This window comes from Pezoporus flaviventris, unplaced genomic scaffold (genome assembly GCF_033815535.1).
Source record: "Pezoporus flaviventris isolate CSIRO_AGI_PZ_B2104156 unplaced genomic scaffold, CSIRO_AGI_Pfla_v1 ptg000007l, whole genome shotgun sequence".
Classification (NCBI taxonomy): domain Eukaryota; kingdom Metazoa; phylum Chordata; class Aves; order Psittaciformes; family Psittacidae; genus Pezoporus; species Pezoporus flaviventris.
In genome coordinates this window covers 90,992,030-91,007,022 of record NW_026892555.1, presented here as the reverse complement: position 1 = coordinate 91,007,022, position 14,993 = coordinate 90,992,030, and the positions used below count along the sequence as shown (strand labels likewise).

The 14,993-nt window shown below is 43.2% G+C and overlaps 1 protein-coding gene across 11 annotated transcripts in view; it reads right to left on the bottom strand.

Moving 5' to 3' along the window:
• The window catches only part of ATXN1 (ataxin 1), a 226,535-nt gene extending 212,301 nt beyond the window's left edge, over positions 1 to 14,234 (bottom strand). For 5 of the 11 annotated variants that reach the window (XM_061449521.1, XM_061449524.1, XM_061449525.1 and 2 more), the window contains exons 1-2: positions 13,977 to 14,220; positions 8,578 to 8,698 (exon numbers count right to left, since the gene is read on the bottom strand). The gene's annotated coding sequence lies outside the window, so the exon portion shown is untranslated. Of the gene's footprint in view, positions 1 to 8,577; positions 8,699 to 13,976 lie in introns of all 11 variants that reach the window. The other 6 variants (XR_009742714.1, XR_009742715.1, XR_009742712.1 and 3 more) reach the window with 5 other exon arrangements.
• Positions 14,235 to 14,993: the final 759 nt, after the last annotated feature.

Below are 14,993 nucleotides of genomic sequence, written 5' to 3'. Positions count from 1 at the left end.
GCACCTGACCCCTTACTCCACCAGAGCCTTTGGCCAAGCGCCTCAGTGCGACACAGAACATGCACAGCTCACACTGAACTAGATAAGGAGCATAAAACCCCTGGCTGCTGCAGCACAAGCTGCGCAGCACTACTGGTTTCACAGAGGCACTCTGGCTGAGCTATATGAACAGCACCAAACACTGCAGCCAGCCAGCTGACAGCTCAGATGAACGCGCTTCATAGCAGAGCTGCACACGTAGCAGAAGTGTGTCTTAGTTTGCATTTCTTCCATTCCATACAGCCAATGTGACATTCAACAAGTTCGACTCCTTAGGCAACAGAGGAGTACTTGACTGCTGCTGTTTTATGTATTTCATCTGCTTACTATAAACCTTCTACCTACCTCAATTTTCTTTAGGGCCTTCCCTGGCTGTACTCTAACAGATAACACCTGGATAGTAGTGTCATGTAACAAATGTCACACTTCCACTCAGGAATTACTTTAATTTACTCTGTCACTACACACTGTATACCCCCTGAATCTGCTGCTGAGCTGCAACCAAAATAAACTGGCGGTGACCACCAAACAGCAGGATGCATGCATGCTGTCTTGTATCATTCTCACAGTTGAAACCCGAGCACCAAGACCGAGTTCTTCTGCCAGCTTGTGCAAATATGGAACAAAATGCAGACTTTTACTTCTTCGGTCCTTCAAATATTGTAGTATCACATGCATTTTTAAGCCACAATATAACATACTTTGTGCACTATCCAGACAAACACACAGTGTAATTTTAAACTCTAGATTGGTCCATAAAGTCACAGAATCACGGAATGGTTAGGGTTGGAAAGGACCTTAAGATCATCCAGTTCCAACCCCCTGCCATGGGCAGGGACATCTTCCACTAGACCAGGTTGCTCAAGGCCCCATCCAACCCAGCCTTGAACACTGCCAGGGATGGAGCATTCACAGCTTCCTTGGGCAACCCATTCCAGTGCCTCACCACCCTCACAGTAAAGAATTTCTTCCTTATACCTAATCTAAATCTCCCCTGTTTAAGTTTGAACCCATTACCCCTTGTCCCATCATTACAATTCATGATCCACCATCATACTCTTTCCCCATAAAAGAGAACAGAGGCAAGTTACAGAGACAGCACTGCCGTGTCACTTGTCTCCCTATCATTTACTTAATCAATTGTCAAGTTCACAAAGGAAATCACAAGTGATTTCCAAGACTGTGTCATTAACAACAACGTCAGGCCAAACCGCAGCAGATATCCAAGAAAATTTAGCAAGACTACTAAATAGGAAACCTGAAACTCATCCCTGATTCAAAGAGGAGACAGACAAGACCTAAGCAAAGAGGTGAGGCAGCTTCTCAGTTCTGCAAACTAGGAGATGGAAAGGCAAAGCGTTTGCCCGTATCTACCAGTTCATATTTTGCTATTCCATCAGCAAGTGCTGCTCGCAGAGGAGTCACGCTAACATGGCCCAGGGTAGCAGGTGGGAAAAAGGAAAGGGAATCCAGAGGAAAAAAATGTAAAATGTAGGATTTATTAGTTCTCTCATTTATAATAAAGTGGGGGCGAAGGTACCGTTTCATTTGGATGGCAGGGAGACACAGCAGTTGTCAACAGAGAAACCTCCACCACATGTTAATGAGTTGGGCTCTGTTTGCTTGTTTTAAACCACACGCTCAAATCTTAAGACACTAGTATGCAATTAAAATCTCGTGCTAACTGAAAGATCATGTTCATGATATTCATATGGTAGTGTTTTACTTGCATGAATATTGATATCGGTATCAGTGTGTCTGGGGCCAAACATTTTACTCAGTAGCTCTATCTTCATGACAGGCAACCATACATTGCCTTTCCTTGATGAGGGAAGAAAATACCCTGGGCCAGATCTGGAGTCCTTGGGCACATCTCTTCTGATATAAAACAGTCAATGCTGCCTGAGCAGAGTCTCAGTCTTTAGTGAGATGCTGATAAGCCTGAAGAGGAAGGTGAAAGGGGGGTGGAAAATTCACAGTTGGACAGACCACCTCCGAGCAGGTGGTTGAAGATCAGTCCAAATCACTGGCTAATAACTTTGGCTACCTCTGTAAAATAAATAAGACACCATGGCTTGGGATGCAGATCCACAGCAGCTATAATGGTTTGTAGAAGGATCTGTCAAGGGCCAGTTCCTGGGTGTGTAAGCAAACCTTCCAGATCACAGGTGGGACACTCTGCTTGCCATCACATTTCTTTTCTGATTCTTACAAAGGATTTCTGTTTTCAGCAATGCCTGCACAGCACTACCCGAGATACTGTGAGTCGTTAAAAAATTAAATAGGATAAAAAATAAATTCAAAAGAAAAAAAGAAAAAATTCAATGACCTTCTGCTGGGTTTTAATTGCTTATTTTATTATGCGCCCTACTTATTGCATTTTCTAAAATGCAAAATTTTGTCTGTTTTACCTTCTCATATCTTCACTTTTAAAACATGACAAATTCTGTAACAAAACAAAAAAAAAATCCAAAAAGCAAAATGGAAATTAATTTTGAATTAAACAATACAAAAAAAAAAAAATCACACAAGCCACGGCAAACATACAAGCAGGCAGAAAGTAATTGCATTCCTATTAGAATTCTGTACTTCAAGCCACCTTTGATCAACTTGATTAATATTCCTTTCAAAAGATTTTATAGCTGGTGTACTTCATGAACACAATTAAGGTAGATTAATCTGTTCGGCATTCTATGTTTCATAAAATTACTGTTCCTCTGATTAATTTTACAACAAACACATGTAACAATGTACAAATACATTTTTCTCATTGATAAAACAAGCCTGTGGCACAGCTTCCAGTGCTGGCCAAGAGATATCATTGTGAATACCTAATAAATCAGCAAGTCTGATGACGCAATGTCATCTGAACTAATACACAAAGTACTACACTACTTCTTCAAGAAGAAATAGCCCAATTCTCACTTGTAACACCAGCTCAACTAAAATCCAATTCTTCAGGTATCAGCATCTGCACGATAATGCCACCAGCTAGTCAAAGTGACTGTAGCTGGTCTACAAACCATCCTGTGCTGAAGTTAGTAATAAAATCTTGATCAAATTCAACAGCCTGGTTTCACATGGTTGTTTCAGAGGCACTGGGCCTGAAAAGGATCCATCTGACTCCTGGCCCACAAAGGAGGCTCATTTTGACCTTACCAGGCCTGCTGTGAGAAGGCTGATGTCACTTCACCCCATAAATCCCTTTGCCTGTTGCTGTAGCTAAGCACTGCTGAACTCAGGTACCCTCTAGCAACACTGCAATGTTGTAATTAACAGTAAGACTGGAAAGGCATTCCCCAGCCAGAAACAACGGTTGCTGTGGCCACTAGAGTGAAAGAATGTGAAAAGGGATTGGGGAAGAATAAAAAAGACAGGTAACAGTAGAGAAAACACAGTGACAATTTATCTCTCATTAAGTGACAAAGTGAGAGTAACAAAGTATCTCTCATTAAAACAACACAACAATCACCAGTATCAGCTGAACTGTCAAACAGATATTAAAAGAAACTGTGTTTTTTAAAGAATAAGATTTCCTTTCAATTGATTATTTCAGTGGAGAGGACAATAATACAAAGAATGTATCGCTGACACAAGCTTCTGCTTCTTATATATGTCTTAATTATGTTAGGTTTCGTTTTGGGGCTGTTTGGGTTTGTTTTTTTTTTTTAGAAATTATATATTTACTATCCTTTCTCTAGTGCAACAGTAACCTAAACCCCTTTTTTATTTTTTGGGTAATGCTGCACATCACTCATATTTAGCTTACCGTTGACTGTGAACTGTTAACATGTCTTAGCGTGGTTTCAAAGTTCCTATGGCAAGGCTAAACAGCATTTAGAAAACAATGATATCCCCAGGCCCGCACTGTAGTTTCAGAAGCACAGATTAAGCATGGTATTCTGCTCAACAAGCTCATCACTGTTAAGTAACTCATCAGAAAATAAAGAGGGAATTATCAAATGGGAATTGCTAAGTAATTAGTTCACTGAAGCAGATGACATACAACTGTTTAAGGGAGGGGCTTCCCCGTTAGTCATATGTCAGAGTAGAGCCTACTAATCTGTAAATAAAAATGCATATGATTAGTGCTATGGGTTTTTAACCACTACTGGTACATGGAGAATAAACTTACAACCTCTTCTAAAGTAATAATCTACCAGGACTTTTTTTTTCCTCTTGCATACAAGTTAATTTTCAAACATTCTGGATCTACATGTTGTCAGCCTATCTGGGGAAAGCTATGAAAACGGGACAGTACCAGGCAAGGCATGTGTCAAGGAGCTACAGAAGAGAAGAAATTAATTTATATTAATTTGAAAAATCACTCTCTACTCAGCTGATAGACATAGCACTGAAAAGGAACCGCACCAGTGGAAAATATTCACTAGCACAAAATTTCAGAGCACAGTAAAGGAGGATTAAGCCTGCTTTTTGTAATTATGCTCCATTAAAGCCTGACTTTCCATTAAAACCTGACTTTCCATTAAAGCCTGACTTTCTCTCAAGTAGCTGGCCCCTCAGAAACGTTAAATTCACAAAACTAGACGGGCCTTCACGAGTGAGTACCTGACAAACAAAAATGTGCCAACAGTCACAACTACACTGCAATACAAGTGAGAAACACTTCAGTATTTGTACTTTTTAAAGAGCAAAGAGTAACTCAATAAATTCTTAAGTCAGGTTTACAGCTAGTGCCAAAATGGGTTGATCACTGCTAAGCAACTGATCATAAACCAAAGAATTAATTATCAAACTTATCAAAGGATGGTTTGCCTCCACCACAGTATCTCACTGCCAAAACCCCCTCAGCCAACACATTCAAATTCAAATGCTGTCACTGGATCTAACTTTCACCCAAAAGCATACCCGTGGTATCAAGGCATGGCAAAACCCAGCAGGGGCAAAACCCAGCAGCACAGCCTGCCCACCACACACAGCCAAAGGAGAGGGGCAGGAGGAAGGCACACAGATGCTGAGGCTTATACACAATCACACATCACATTTAGTATTCTCAGCCCTTTCAGCCCTCAGCACACAGAAGTTATCCATCCCTCTAACACTTTCACTAACATCCGAATGCCCACACTTTAAAGTAATGCTAACAAGTCGCATGCAGCATGTGGGATAACAACCCTCTTGTTCCATCTGCAAATACACCTTTTTGAAACAGGAGTTGGAAGGTGAATCAAACCTCAAGTCATGGCTTGTATCACATTATGAATGTGAGCCTTGTGTTTTTAAGTAGACAGATCACTACACCCAACTCCATTTACACTTTAGAAGGTGTTAGAAAGCTTTCAATCAGTCAAACATCAGACCTTCAGTATCTGATGAGGGAACAGACAAAAATGTGAAAGGTCACAGCTGAGGTGATGAGGTAGGGCTGAAGGGGACCACAAGGCCTCCTTTCTAAGGTGTCAGTCTGCACTCGTATCATTTCATTTAATTTACCTTTGAGTTACACACAAACCAAACAATTTAAAAAATATTATTTCTGATTACTATCCAATTATACCTAGCTCACATCTCCATTCCACCTGTGCTCTTAACACTCTCAAGTATCTCCATCTCCCACCTTCTTTTAGTCCTACAGCCATTGTAGGCCTTCATAAACAGTACAAGAGGGAAGAAATAAAACCAGCTATGATACACTGGACATAAGGACACCGATATGGCAATCAAAGTCACCACTGGACACACTAATATAGAGGCAGATTGTCTCTTTTTATGTTCACTACAAAGTATTTTAAAAGGGCAGATTGTTGTCCATTTACAGAGAGCAGGTCCCAGCAGACTGCATGTAACAGAAATTATGCCTTATGCACAAAATAAGCCACGTTAGGTAGTGCACAGACATATGGAAAAGTCAGAAAAAAAAAATCTTTCAAATGGGCTGCGGTTGTAAATTCAATCTGATACTATAATATGACTAATAGATTCAAGTGACTCGACAGTGGAAAAGATGAAAAAGAACTTTTTAGTTGTTAAAATGTTCAGTGCCTCGCACAAAATCCTCCCAACACAACTGGTTATAAGTAAGCATTGAGTCGTTTGCCTATGTGGAAGAAGGCAGTGCATGCTCTGAATAAGTAACAGTAATTCTTGTTTTGTAGAGCACACTAAAAAATTAATTCAAATCATGATTAAAAAAAGGGTATCTCCAGTTATTTTTATTTTTACTATACTTTGTGTCCTTATTCAGGCAAGATGTTTCAGCAGGCTCTGAAAGAACACTGCTTGAATTGGAAGGGTAAGTACACCTGGAGCTCACACACACAATGGTGTTATTCCCTGAAGCCATGCGATTCCTCATATGAATAAAGCCCTGAATGCACATGCAGGCCCATTAGGCTTTAAGTAAGGTTTCTGAGATCTCACTTTGGATATATTCAAGCATGGCCTATGTTTGGTCCCTCTGACAAACTCTATGGTAATAACACAGGCGTGCCTAAAACAGAGTGGGGCTGTTGCCACCTTCACCCTGAAACAAATGCAAAAGCCAGAAACACAATGGGTCTTATCATGCAATGCTCTATCTTGAGCTGTGAAACCTACCTGTGGCTGCTCCCCTCACGGCAACGGGTCATGTTTCTTTCACGTGTTACTACTGTGATCTCTCTGCCTGTTACATCCAGTGACAGAGAGAATGTTTTCAAGCACGCAGTCTCTACCCAGTAACTTTTATTTCACTTATTTAGCTATATAGTGGTCTTGATTTTGATTGCTCCCTAGGGAAAATGAGAACTAACTAATAAGGCCGCGTAAGTACCCGAAACAAAGTGACTAAAATGTCCAATAACAAGAAAAGAAGCCCAAACAAATCTGATCTAAGGCCCACAGATACAACACTACAGTTCAAGCTGTACTGGTACAAAAAAAAAAAAGCAGCATAGTACTATATTCCTGTTATGCCTCTGCACCAGACTTAACCAGATTATATTTTTTTTATCCGGAATGTTTGCTTAATATCTAATATACTATCTCTCATGCAACCGCAGGAAATACCAAATGCTAAAATATTCCAGGTGACTTAGCAATACAATGTGGCTAACACAATCTGATTATTCATAGGATTTGACCAATACATTATAAACAATTACTACTTCTAATTAAGAAATATAAGCCTTTCCTGGAGTAATCACTTCTGCAAATAAATACAATTTCATACTGCCCAAGCTAATTCCGGAAAAAAAAAAGAAAAAAGAAAGAAATGTCTTGTGGAAATGACGTCCTAATAAAAAGCTTCCTTCTACTCTATCTCCCAAGTCAATAGCTGCTACCAAGTCAGTTTTCTTCCACAACAGAAAGACAAAATGTGTCAGCACACTGGCACTTTGTCTAGTTTTTCACTCTCAAAAAATTCTTATTGCTCCAAAGAGATACAGCAGTTACTATCCACCCCCATCATTCAAGCTCATTTGTAAACCGTAACAGGCATGTCTTTGCATGCAACTACTTGCTTAGACAACTTCCCTTTAAAGCACAGCACCCTTCCCCGCAGCCACGATAAAATGTAAATTATGTGCTGCATACTTGGCTATGATATGCTGTATACATGAAAAGTTATTCTGCAATGGAGACTTTCTGATCAGCCCCTCATAAATAGAACACTATACTAATTAGGTTTTCTGGCTGTAAACAGAAAAAGAAAAATCCTTTGATTTTCTGCAAGTAACCACTACATTTAATTTTCTTTTATTTAAAAGACACAGGCAGTTTCCCTACAACCCTTTATTTTTTTTTTTTTTTTTTTTAAGCATTAGTAGTATTGCCAATCCCAAGCACTCAAAAATCATACAACAGGTCCAAAAAAACAGGCTGGCTTAATGACAATCAGATTAAAGAAATAAAGTAAAAATTTATGTTCTTTTTATTGGCAGTATGATCATTGAGCCTTGAGATTTGGTTTTTTCAAGGTACTCTCCACAACCATATGGGAAGGAGAGAGAGGAGACTGATATATGTGCATTATTACATCCTGTCTGGCTACAGCATTTCGGAGTGGGTGCGGGTGGGGAAATTAGAAGAATCTGAAACATTCCTCAATCCAGAGTAAAAGAGTAAAAGACACCCAGGCACGTCAGTAGTAATTAGTTATCCTGGGAACAGGACAAAGTTTAGTGGTCAGGAGGAACTCGGGACTCTGGAAAAGCCAAGCAGGCAGCAAGCAACTAGAACCACTGAAAACATTTGTAAGAGTATAGGAAGGATTTATACAATTTTACGTGTGGCATTTTACAACAAAAGCAAAGCCTGTAAACTTTTTCATTCATACTATCATATTTTAGTAACTGAGGTGAGCATAAAACCACTCATCTGGAACCCACTGTCCTGTAAGTCATCGAACTGAATCACCAGAGTTAATGGAATTTTTCTGACGAGAGTTTCTCAAGGACCTCTACTGCCAGGCAAGGGAAATACAAATATATCGTGGCTTGGTAATCGGGCAGACACAGGTAAGGTGTGCACACTGATGAAAGCCCAGAGCAGAGAGCGTACACTTGATAGAGGAAATAAAAAGCATTATATTCTCACCTTATTGGCAGTGCATATCTGTATGATGAAGAAAAAAATGAAGGTGGTCACTGTCCTACAGGGGTCAAGAATAAATTCACAGGTTGTATTGCTTGCCCATGTGGCTTGGTCTGCGATGTGACTGTAGATCCAGGAGTTGAGGAGATGAAAACAAAAAAAAAAAAGAAACAAAACGACAGTTAAGAGCCAAACAATTTACAGCATGCTAAGACATCCCAATGAAGACTGAGAGAGACTGCTTTGGCTATTACTGAAGCACAAATAAACTATGCATTTAATCCTGCAGAGCACATATAGTAGAGAGCAGAGCCCACTTATTCAAACTGAGTGCTCTTTTCCTAAATGTAATCTTAATGAGGTGAAGAATCATAAGCAAGTTAAGATGCCTGTCTTCACTGCCAACAGAACATATTTTATTTGAGGAGGAGCATCATCCAGAGAACATACTGCTGCAACTACTACGATTAGGTGGAAAATAATCAGCTCGGGGAATATAACATTACCTTGTGCACATGCTGATGGCATGCTAAGGGTCGATGCATATTACTGCAAATTCCCAAATAACATAAACAAAACTCTATCAATGTGAGTTTTTTCTTCTATTTCTGTATTTATGCTCAGCAAAATTATGAAGAGCCAGCACTGAATTTCTGCTGACATCATATATTAAACAAAATACATTTTGGTTTTTCACTTGGAATCTCACCAAATATTTTTTATCACTCTTGTGACAATAAAAGTATTTAGTGGGACCATTTCTCCCTCATTTTTGTTGTTTCTGTTTATGAACATACTTACTCTTTCCTATTTATGGAAGGACCTACACACATACTCAAGATAGGTTCTTTAATCAGTCCTCATTCAGCAAACCCCCCACTGGGACGTATACTAAAGTAACTGCAGACTGGGACCAATGCACACACACAGATTTGCATGTGTTGTACAACCACCTCAGACTAAAGCTTCGAGGAAAAAAAAAAAAAGAAACCTATCAAGCATTACGTTCTCAACACATGCACTGAGATCAAAAAAGAATCACACTCATAGATCCGTTTTTTGTCTTTTTGCAAAAGTCAGGAGTTTGCAAAGTTTCTTATATTTTAAAACATTAGTCATGCATCAGCTCAGCCAAACCCAAGTGAAAATCTTAAATTTCTTTATATAAAGAATGTGAACCACTGAACAAGTCTCTAAAATACAGTGCCTTTGTCCAAATATCTATTTATTTATTCAGTTATTGCACTTAAGAGTCTTACACAAAAGTAAAATGAAAGGCTGAGGTCAGGATTTTCAGTATGCAAAGCTTAGGCTACCGAAGTGACTGGAACATAGCACATCATTTCTTTGCAATGAAATATTTACCTGTGCCAAGCCTGCCATACTTCTGTTTCCCGTGCCAATTAGACCTTTCTTTGTTAAAGCAGAATGCTTACAGCAGTCTCGGAAGAGACCTACAACTATGTTATCTGCACCCTGTGAATTGCACACACTGTACCTGATCGGTCCTCCACAGCAGCCCCATCATTCACAGCCTGCATGCTTAGCTAAGGCTGTCACAGAGCCCGAATTCCCTCAAGCAGCATCAGCGTGAGCTGCCTCACACGCTGGAGTAGGTTTGCAGCCAGCCAGTGCTTCAGACCATCTATGCAGTTCTGACACACGTTTCCTTTTCAGCCTGCCTTACTCCTTTATTGCATTTCCCCTTCAATTAGCACACCACAACAAAAGCAGCACACTGTATGAGCAATGACAATGATAATCCTGACTGCCATCTACTAAGATGTACTGCTAAACTTCAGCAATGGGAAAATTAGGCCTTGGTTTTGTTTTACTACCTATGTTAGTAAAACGATTCCTTTTAAATACTAATGTTCAAATCCTTAGCTGCTTTTCAGGTGACTGCATTTAAGTGTCTATTTTCTTAATTAACAGGAAACTAGGCCACTGGATCTATTACATAAAAATTTTTGTTAAGTGAAATTCCAGGTCTCTTTTAAAACAAGACTAGTTTTTTTCAACGTTTCTAAATAAATTCAATCAGGCCAGAAGGGCAAGGGAGAAAAGCTGCACTGTTTACTTCCAAAAAGTCTTTTAACTCTGTACACATGGCCTTTTTGAAAATAAATACTTTCTAATGCTCTTAGTCACACAGGTAATTTGTCTTACAATAAAATATGTATAAGCAGCATGCAGCACACAAAGGCTCACTCTAGAAGAGTTGTCCTGCGTGCGATAATTCACTCTCTCCAGCCAGTCCTAACAGGCTCTTCTATTTCAAGATACCCCCTCGGTACAGAGGCCCAAACCGGAGGCGGCCACTTGGAGCAGAGGATATTCTCTCCTAACCAGAAGGGCGAGTTCGCTGAGGCACTGAAAAGCTGCACTTTGGGTGTAGGAAACTGCCCGTGAACTCACTCCCTGTCCCCTTGCCCCTGCCAGGAGAAACTCTGCTGCTCAGCAGGCAGGCTGAGACCTGCAAACTTGTCACACTGACCCCGAGACTGGCAGCTGCCTGGAACCATAAGAGCTGAACCACCGACAGGCATTTCTCATTGCCTCCTCCAGCTCCGGTGCTTTACCATCAGCGCAATTAAAATATCTATTTTACTGAGATATTTCTGGCTTGCATTATGTTCCAGCCTGGTACTACAAACGCTCAGGAGCTGTGGGTGCTGATGATTTCTCATTGAGACATGAAATCTTTCGGGCCAAGTTCAATATTAGTGTAAGTGCACACAAGATTAGTGACTGGAATAGGGGTGTTAACCACTTCTGCAGACACTTAATGTGGCTCTTTAATCAGGCAAAAATCCTATTTAAGCCCACAGTGCTTTTTCCCATAAAAAGATATAGAGAAAATAACAGTGATATGCAGCAGATCGCCGTCTGAGCTCCGTTACTCTACTACATGCCTGGATTAAGTCCAATAAATGGAGTTATTCTAGATATACACCCATGTAAGTGGCTCACAATCCCTTCGCCTGGAGTTGCTCCAGATTTATGACACTAGAGCAGAGTGCCAAATTTGGTGCCTTTAAAAATTTGTTACCTACGTTTGTGGAAAAGCAGCTTAAAACAGTGATGTCCAAACACAGAGAATGAGGACAAATATACATTGCTCAGTTAAATATGTTTTTAAGACCAATACGCAGTTCTAAGCTAATTAGATTGCATATTCTTTCAAGGTACTATAAACTTTGTGGCAGAAAGCCTCTTGTGCTATGGATATAAAGTTCTGATGAGCACAACTGGAAAAAAAAAAAAGGCAAAAGAAATACCAACACTGGAAACAAAGCATTTGCTGAGGAGAACATTTGTTTTAATACTGTATATACTTAGCTTTTTACCGAGAGAAACTAAAGTCAGCTTTCACCTAAAACACAGAAGGGCCTAGACCTTGCTAAGAGTTACAAACAGGCTTAACAAACCTAAGTGACAATAGTGATATCAGGTATCACAGACTTTCATTTTACTGGCCAGGAGGTACAAAGTGCAGTACGTGAGCGCAGAATAACAAGCCTGCAGCCTAAAATGTGAATGGCAACTGTCACAATCTTACAAACAGCCACAAAACAGTTAAACCAGCCAGGGGAAAAAAAAAAAAAAAAAAAAGGAAAAGTGAAGAAACTTTTATGCAAGCTTTTATAAGCCAAAAGTATTTTTACAAAGTACCACACCTTTGTAAACTTGCTAATAATAAACTCCATGGAACTGACAATTTGGCTATAACCTGCTAAGCGTGCCATGCACCGTCCCATCTGCCTGACACTACAGCAGGCAAAGAACACCCTTTCTGAGAAGTTCAGCCATTCCAAAACCACCACTGGCATCCTTCAATTTTCGGCAAGCCCGAGGTGCTGCTTGTGCTGGCTGCAGACCACTGACACGGCTCTACAGGGCACACGAAGGGCTGGAGGTAGTAGCCCTGTAGGTAACCCGCCACCCATACACACACCTGACTGGACGGTGAATACGGTGAATACCGTCTGTTACCATGGCAGCCTGATCTAATTACATGAGTGATCAGGGCTGGAGTAAGCGCGCTGAAAGCCTACACTGCTGACATGTCGCTACATGATGAGAGAGACAGGCAAGCGCGGAGGAAAATCTATCGACCTCTGCCTTATGTAAAAAGTGAGGAGATCGCAGCCACCCCTTTAAAAAACAAACCAATCTGCTGCCCGTAAAATACCATGCTGGTTTTATGACAAATTAGGTGCAATAACGTGCAATTACAACTTACTACTATCTCACAGCATCGCAAAAATAACCCCAGCATAATATTTTGCCCGGCCATTCTCAATCTTCCTCTCCCTCATTCATAACCCTTGCTCCATATCATAAAGCTGAACTGTCTCCATCACCCGAACAGAAATAGATTAACACGAAGCTGGGATTTTCCTTTAGGGGAAGGCTTCATTCGAAACTGAAATTAAAAGTCCTTGACTTCTCGGTGTGTAAGCAGAGTAACTCACTATGTCTGACCACAGCTGACACGTAAAGTAACCACTGCTGCGTAAAATACATAACCATGAACATTAAAGGTTAAAGTGTAACCTGCCCTACAAAAATATGAATTTCTTTACCATATGAAAGGGAAAAGGTCCCCAACAAAGGTCATGTACCTGCACCCTTGCTGATCCGTACACAGAAAGCATTTGTAAAGAGGAAGACTTTACAAACCCGGATTTCTTTGCCTGGGCACAACAGGAATGCCTAAAATTTTCCCCTCAATTCTATCTGGAGTTTGGGCTCACCGGGAAAAGATGCTGCTCGGAGGAGTCCCTATTACACAGCATACGGTAAACAAAATAAAAATAGCCCGTCGCTCTCGTTGTCTACACAGTGCATTATATAACGGGCTTCCGACTTGTTTTCTTTTCTATTATTACTCTTCAGTAATTCCTCCTCTTCAATAACATGTAAATCGCTCCCAATTCCGTCATTTTATTACCACCGCTATTACTGTTACAGTAGGAGCTAGCGTTTTCCAGCATGCTTTAATATAGACTTTTAATATTCTCAGGATTGGCATTAAAGGATTTAGCACCCACAAACGTACGAGGGGTCATTTATTTGTTTTCTGCCGGTAAATTACGATGCCTTAGGTAAGAAAAAAAACAAACACAAACCCCCCCAAGCCCCCACAGCCCAGCCACCCAGCCTGACTCAAGCCAACGCCGGGGCAGCGGGGGAAGGCGGTAGGTGAGCGACAGGAGGGCAGCGGCCGCCACCGCAGCCGAGCGGAGCCCCGGGGCGGCGGCAGTGGGGTGAGCCCCGGCCCCGCTCCCCGAGGCCACCTCGGGCCGTCTCCGGCAGGACCCCCGGTGCCCCCTCACCACCCCGCGTCCCTCCCTCCCGCCCGGCCCCTCCCGCCCCGCTCCCCCGGTCGCCAGTACCGGGTGGCGTCTGCAGCCGGCCTGGGCCCTGAGTGAAGCGGAGCGGGGCCGCTGCCGGGCACATCCCAGCGCCAGCGCCGCCTCCTCCTCCGCCGCCGCCGCCTCCTCCTCGCTTCATTCACCCTCCGGCAGCCGCCCAGCCCCGTACTACATACGCCGTGCGGCGGCGACCGGCCCTGCCGGCACCCGGCCCCGCGCTGCGCTGCGCCCCGCCGGGCCCGCCCGGCGTACACGCACCGCACGGCCCCCCCGCACCGCGCAGCTACACGCGCACACACACAGCCCGTGTCGCCACACAGCACACAGCACACACACACACAGAGCACACACACACACACAGAGCACACACACACACACGCACACCGCACCCGCAGTCCCACACGCCCCGAGGCCGCCGCGGCGAGCAAAATGTCCACCGTCCCCGCGGCCACACACACCCCGCCCGGCCCGAGGGGAGGCGGGGGGGGAAGCGGTGTGCGGCGGTGAGGAAGGAGGAAGCAGGAGGGGAGAAGCGGCGAGCAGGGCTATACGAGCGGCTCAGCCCGCGGGGCCGCCCCGGGCCCACCGCCCGGTCCCCGCTCCCTCCCGCGGCGGGGCGCACCGTGTCCCCACATCCTCGCTGCCTCCCTCGGCCATTTCGCGGCCGCCTCCCCCCTCACTCCCTGGGCCGGGGCTGAGCCCGCGGCTGCGGCGCCTGCGGGCCGGGCCGGGCCGGGCCGTGCTGTGGTGGGCCGGGGGCGGCCGCAGCGAGGCGGGCTGTAGCCCCACGGCGGGGTGGGCAGTGCGCTCCCCTCCCCCAGGCCCCGTGTTTTTCCAGCTGGAAATCGCCGGCGGTCTGCAGTCTAAACAAGGGAAGAAGCGGAGGGGGGAGGCAGAAAGCAGAGGAGGAAGAAAAAGCCACTTACTGTAAAGTATCAGTGGAGGTGGGGTTGGCGGGGGGTGTGGGGGTCAGAGAGAGACTCGCACACAAATGTCTTCCTAGCTGATCACGGGGCTTGGGTCTGCTTTTTTGTTTGT